This window comes from Anabas testudineus, chromosome 7 (assembly GCF_900324465.2).
Source record: "Anabas testudineus chromosome 7, fAnaTes1.2, whole genome shotgun sequence".
Lineage (NCBI taxonomy): Eukaryota > Metazoa > Chordata > Actinopteri > Anabantiformes > Anabantidae > Anabas > Anabas testudineus.
Genome location: NC_046616.1, coordinates 1,158,773 through 1,165,420, shown reverse-complemented (window position 1 = coordinate 1,165,420; position 6,648 = coordinate 1,158,773).

Genomic DNA, 6,648 nt, shown 5'->3' with positions numbered 1-6,648 from the left:
TTTTATTACTGCATGAAAGTGGATTCTAGAATATTTCATGTGTGTTCTCCACTGGTTGGATTCACTGAGAACTGAGAGTCAGTGCAGCTGCTGCTGCTCTCCTCTGCACAGCTGACGAGTGTTTTCTGGAAATAAGTCCCATCAGCCTCCACAAAACATCACCATGGTGACAAGGCCAAGAGCTGAGAGTGAAACACCAGTTGCTATAGCAACGGTCACGGAGCAAGACGGAAACACCAACATGGCTGTCAGTGGAAAGTGCTGTGTCCAAACTCAGTGTCCACAGAATCCTGAAGAGCTGGTTCGGATCTTTAAACATCGTCACAATCCTGTTTGTCTGTTTGCATTTCATGTATCTGCTTTTGACAGGAAGGAGATACAGGCGCAGTTTTCTCTGTTCCTGCATCTTATATAAGGAGCCTCATGGTTTAATTCAGTGTTTACAGGAGGCGTGATGGGAAGTATTACAACTACTGATGCAGCAGCTGTCAGCACATAAAGGGTTAAATCGTATTCATCATTTTGTATAACCGGTAGTTTCACTTTTGGAATTTTCTTTCTGATGCAGATTCTTTTACCTTTTATTTAAATCTAGCACGAAACTTGAAATCGATCCACTCTACACCCGGTCCTCCTCTTCTACCATCTGCTACTGTCTGCACAGACCTCCAGGGATTAGTCATTGTCAAATTACAATAAATAAGAAGCTGTGAAACTTCAAATCATTGAAATTCTCTGCTTGGTTACGAGCTTGAGTGTCACTCAGAGACTTTCAGACGTGCATTTCTCTGCGGTGCTGCTGTGAGTCCGACTTCACAGGAGGAGCCTACGGCACCTCTCTGTACTGTACACTGTAGTTTGATGGATGCAGGACTTTGACTTGTTACCGAGTATTTCTACTCAGTCATAAGGACACTTTTACTTAAGTAGTGGATGTGAGTACATCTTCAGGTGATGGATTGGGTCGGCTGTAGTAGTAACAGTGTTAATAAAACCTCTGCTGCTTCAGTGTGAGTTTTTGGCTCATGGGGACAAACAGCTGATTCTCCAGTCGCTGGGCCGATGAAACGAGCTGCAGTCAAAGTTCAAACGATGCAAACATGACATTTCCATCATGGGAGACAGGTTAGAGTCTCCTCATTACCCCACACGCACCTGATGTGACGTTGAAGTACCTTCCTGTGTTCCTTCTTTGTGTAGCTGAACCTGAAGCAGCCAAATGGAATTCAGCTATAATTCATTTTCTTATTCCCACCTTCAAATCTGCTGCTAACCAGCAGTGATGTTAGTTGTGACAGACGTACGCTTGTACAAACTGTTTGTTCTCCACCTGTCAGCAGCCCACCAACCATCATATCACAGAAGATTCATACATGCAGATTATTATGGTGTATTTTCCCGTTCGCTGGTCTTCGTGTTGTGTTACATCACGTTGTGTTTCTATTGTGGACGTGTTTCTGCACTCGTCACTACTTTTGGTATCTGTGAAGTTGGACTAACACATTTCCAGACCCTGAACTGAGCGTGTGCCTGTTTTCACATCCTGCTTTGATTTTCTAAAGCTGCATTAGGGAAGATTTTCAGACCCAGCTGTCCTCTCACACTGAATTTATGAGCTCGGTGCAGCAGAGCCTCTCAGCCCCACTAACTGCACGTTCTCACAGTTCCCCAGATCATCCCAGCTGGTTTATATGAAGTTCAGAGTTTTCAGTTGTGGATTTGTCTCTTTAGCTGCTCGGCGTCTACATGTTTGTTGGAAATGACTTCATTTAAACTGTGTCTTTGGTGTTTATCACAGATAAAGAATAGAATAATATAGAAAAATAATTTCACAGGTTTGTTTCAGTGAATTCCTTGCAGTTACATACATATATATGATATTATAGCCTAGAAAATATTTAAGCCAGAGCAAAGCAGAGGCAGAAACAACAAGTTTACAGAAAGTAACATATATATAATGAATTGATATCTGAAGGGCATTTTCTTACCCTACAATCAGTATCAAACTTGGATCTTCTCAAGAAAGGTTCTAATTGATGTGGACGCTGCGTCAGCAAAAACAGAAAACCGAATGTCTGTGGTGTAACAATGTCAATGTCATTTCAAAATGTAAAACTAAATGGGAATCCGTTATCTGTTGATGAACAAAGTAACACGCAGCCATTGTTGTGGTTTTCAGACATGGGTTTTTATTTAGTTTAGTCTTTGCAAGTCCTCCAAGTTCAAGGAGGTTTTAAAATACCCTTTAAACCAGAAAGCTGAACTGAACACAACATATTTAAATGTGCACAGTTCACTGACAGAGTTTTACATCAGTTCTGCAGCGCTCAGGGTCAACGGCTTCTTAGACATCATGATGAAACTTTCAGATACATTTGTGAGGTCACAGGGTCCATGGAGCAAAAATCTGGATTGAGACATCAACCAGAACTCATCACACATTTAAACTACACACAACTGTTAGAACCTGAGCACAAGACAGTGAAGTTGTGCAGAAGGACGCGGCCCCTCAGAGCTGACCAACAACAGACTGCAGGCCCTCGGTTAGACCAGTGATTATTGCACACAGCCAAGATGCTTCAAACTTAAAAATAAGTCTTTACTTCAGTATTTATCATCAAAAATAAAAGGCAGGACGATGAAACCATCTCAGAACACGACAAATGTTAACAGAACAAAACTGAATTTAAATGTTTTCACAAAGACGGACGGTTTCCAGGTTCTGAAGCTGTGGGGACAGAGATGATCAGGACGAAGAGCTGAGCTCACAAACAAGCCTCTTGTTAGTTCGACAGTCACTTCCTGTAATATAAAGTGTATTTTAGTGGAATGAGTCCTTTTAATTTATTTATGTGGTTCATGCATCATGTTGTTTTTTTCTATGACTGTTTTAAAATCATTGCTGAAATGATTGAGTCTAATTTTCCCTGTTGAGTTTGTCAAATGTTCAGTGTGTTTCCTTCCTCATTAATGGTTCATTTAAAATGAATTATCAGTATCTGATGTTAGAACCATCAGTTACTGCAGCATGCTCAGGTCAGACTGTTCACTAACGACGTAAAGAACACACAGTAGCAGGAGTCGTCTACTCGGCAAAATAAAGGTTTAACTCTATAAAAACTAATGTGGTTAGAAAATAGATTTGTACATTTTACAGTGACAGTTTTTCTAGATTGTCCACAAACCAAAGTTTCACAATATCTTTGGCTAAACACTACTGACGTGTTAGTATCAAACTTTATAATCTCTGTCTGGTGTGGCCACACACACACACACACACACACACACACACACACACACACACACACACACTTATGGTTTAGAAAAAGAAAATCCTCGACTATATTCAACTGAGCTGAAAACCATCCTCAGGATTTAGTTTTCCCACAAACTCGGACAGAATATGAAAATAAATTCACATTTTCTTATATTTAACAAAATTGCATTGAACAGTTTCATTAAACGACACATTTTTACACAGTTTAACATTAAACCCTGATTAACAGTTCTCCCATTAATCTCCACACTCGCGTCTTTCAAGTGTGTCGTCGTATCGGCGTACACTGTCGTATAGAGCAGTGACCCAGTCCTCCTCCGGTTCACATGGTGGACTAGATTCAGAATCTGGATCTGATTAAAAGAAAAACTAGCTGAGTTTCCTCATGGAGAATGTGACCGGCTGGATGACTGGCTGGTTTCGTGATTTGTGTATCTACAGGTTTCCACAAATGTCACGAACTGAAAGATATTAAAGGAAGATTGTGACATTTTATAACGATATGCTTTTTCTTCTCTCAGTTAAATATGATGCTATTGCCACTTAGCTTAGCTTAGCATAAAGACTGGAAACGGCTGAAAGTACAACTGACTACATTTTTTTATTAATATTATTATTCGAAGGACTTCTGATTACTCTGCTGTATTCAGAAAGTGAAGGTGTAAAAGATGCATCTGCGTTAAACTGAAACAACATGTCTCAACACTCTTATTGCCGCGTACAGTAATGTCCTGAAACGTTAACAGTGGAACAGCTGATGCCTTATCGACCCCTCAACGTGTTCCCTAACAAATCTACCGCGACTTCCAGACTGCAGGGATCCAGAACTGACCACTGCTGCACCACTCAGTCTAATGTAGTGAGATCAAGAGACCTGGGGACGTCGTCTCATCATGGATAAATGAATAAAAAGACAAATTGTTATCTGCCTTCACTCTTCATGCTAAACTAAACTAACTGCAGCTTCATGTTTAATGTTGAGAGTAGAAGCCGTTTCCTCATCTCAACCTCAGCCAGAAAGCACAAACATGATTTTTTATTCCTTTCAAAATAACACAGGATGTATATTCCGGTTCGTAGAACAGCAGGCCAACCTTCATTTGCTCATCAACAGATTTCAGACAGTTTTAATCCACTGAAGGCAGCAGGACTCTTGAAACCAAATAGAAGTCTTCCGAAATAGAAACTGGGTTCTGCGTGAGACTTGTGAGCCGTCTCTGTAGCATCTCATTTATTTACACAGTGAGTCTGAGTAAGTGCATGGAGATTAAAGTGGTAAACCACCCAGGAGAAAGTGGTGAACGTGGTGACTAAAAACAGAACAGTGTGGTGAAACGGAAACTTGGGGGTTCGGAGGCTGTTTGATCATAAGGTGCAGGAATCCTCTAACGAGCGTACAGTGAACACAGCCTCCCAAAAGTTTAGTCACTTCAGAGTCGACCTTGACATTTTCATGGCACGGAGACAGAAACGAAGGCAGCAAAACCAGAACAGAAGATGGAGATAGTTTTCCACAAGGCAGCACACCCAACGGTGTGACATCTCCACCAGTCACAGTTAGTCTGGTGTGTGAAGCATCCGACCAGTTCATCCAGTGAGTGTGTTCACATTGCAGAGACTTTTTCCAAACCTGCAGGAACTCATGTCTGTAAGATCGAAGGTTGTTTTCAGATTGTGTTGTTGGTGTAGTTTGATTCAATCAGTTTCTGAAGCATTGGTCGACGGGTCATTCTTACAATACTAGAATTCTTCTGGTGTCTGCAGGGAGACATCCAGGCTCAGACGCATCAGCAAATATGTGAGAAATCCCAACAAGACGGAGATCCAGATTCATCAAGACTGCAGCAATTCAAGTTGAAAATGTTTTAGTTTGTAATGTCTGCTCACATGGTGCGTGTGACAGATGTTGTCATGTGCGTATGCTGACTAAAGCTGATGATAGTAGTACTATAACATCTCATTTATGCAGCTTTATTCTCTTTAAGCTTTTCAGTTTCTGTTCATTAAAAACCATCAGCAACTGATTCTGGAAAAAAAGCTCTTGTTGAAGTTTGTTCCTACCTGAACCTGAAGTGTTTGGTTGTCTGACTGGATGTTAATGAGGCTAATAACCAGAAATAATTAGGTTAGTTAATGACATGAATGTTGTATGTATTCATGTCATGTCGCGTAATGAGAAGGACAGGAACCCCCATGGTCAGAGGCTCGATTCCCGGCTGGTCACCTGTCGAGGTGGGCTCAATAAAGTATTAAGACATTATAATAACTATTATTTTTTACATTGAGTGGTCAGGTCAGGTACATAGTTTAAATTAGCATAATATTTATAATATCAAACCAGAGCTGAATGGACAGCATTAGTGTGAATGTTGGATTTTATAGAAGTGGTGCAGTTTGTTCATATGTCTGTGGTCACGATCACAAATTGCCTACACCTCTGTTTTAGGGATGTGCTGAACGATGCATTGGCCAATGACGTGAACATCTTTTCCGTCTCAGTTGTTTGTAATTGTGTTTTAAACGACATGACATGAAGCAGCGTTACAGAGACTTAGTGAACCAACTGTCAAACAGTTTTTACTTAGTGTTTGGTTTGTGGAGTGTTGCTGTGGAGGACTGAAGGCAGATAAAAGATGATTTTGAATATTAGCTGATTACCTGCTTTGGCAATTTAAGCTGCTGTGAGCTGAGAAGTTGAGAACCACCTTACCTGTCGCCTACATCTTTGTTTTAACGGTTATTCTTCTCTATAAACGATCGCTGACTTAAATCAACACTCAGAGAATGTTTATGTGCACATACGTAGATTTCTAATAATGTTATTCAAACTGTGACTGTGTATGGTGCTTCAGGTGATTCAGCTGCTTCAGGTGCTTCAGGTGCTTCAGCTGCTTCAGGTGCTTCAGCTGCTTCAGGTGCTTCAGCTGCTTCAGCTGCTTCAGCTGCTTCAGGTGATTCAGCTGCTTCAGGTGATTCAGCTGCTTCAGCTGCTTCAGCTGCTTCAGGTGCTTCAGCTGCTTCAGCTGCTTCAGCTGCTTCAGGTGCTTCAGCTGCTTCAGCTGCTTCAGGTGATTCAGCTGCTTCAGCTGCTTCAGGTGATTCAGGTGATTCAGGTGATTCAGGTGCTTCAGCTGCTTCAGCTGCTTCAGGTGATTCAGCTGCTTCAGCTGCTTCAGGTGATTCAGGTGATTCAGCTGCTTCAGGTGCTTCAGGTGATTCAGCTGCTTCAGCTGCTTCAGGTGCTTCAGCTGCTTCAGGTGCTTCAGCTGCTTCAGGTGCTTCAGGTGCTTCAGCTGCTTCAGGTGCTTCAGGTGCTTCAGCTGCTTCAGGTGCTTCAGGTGCTTCAGCTGCTTCAGCTGTTTCAGGGCTGA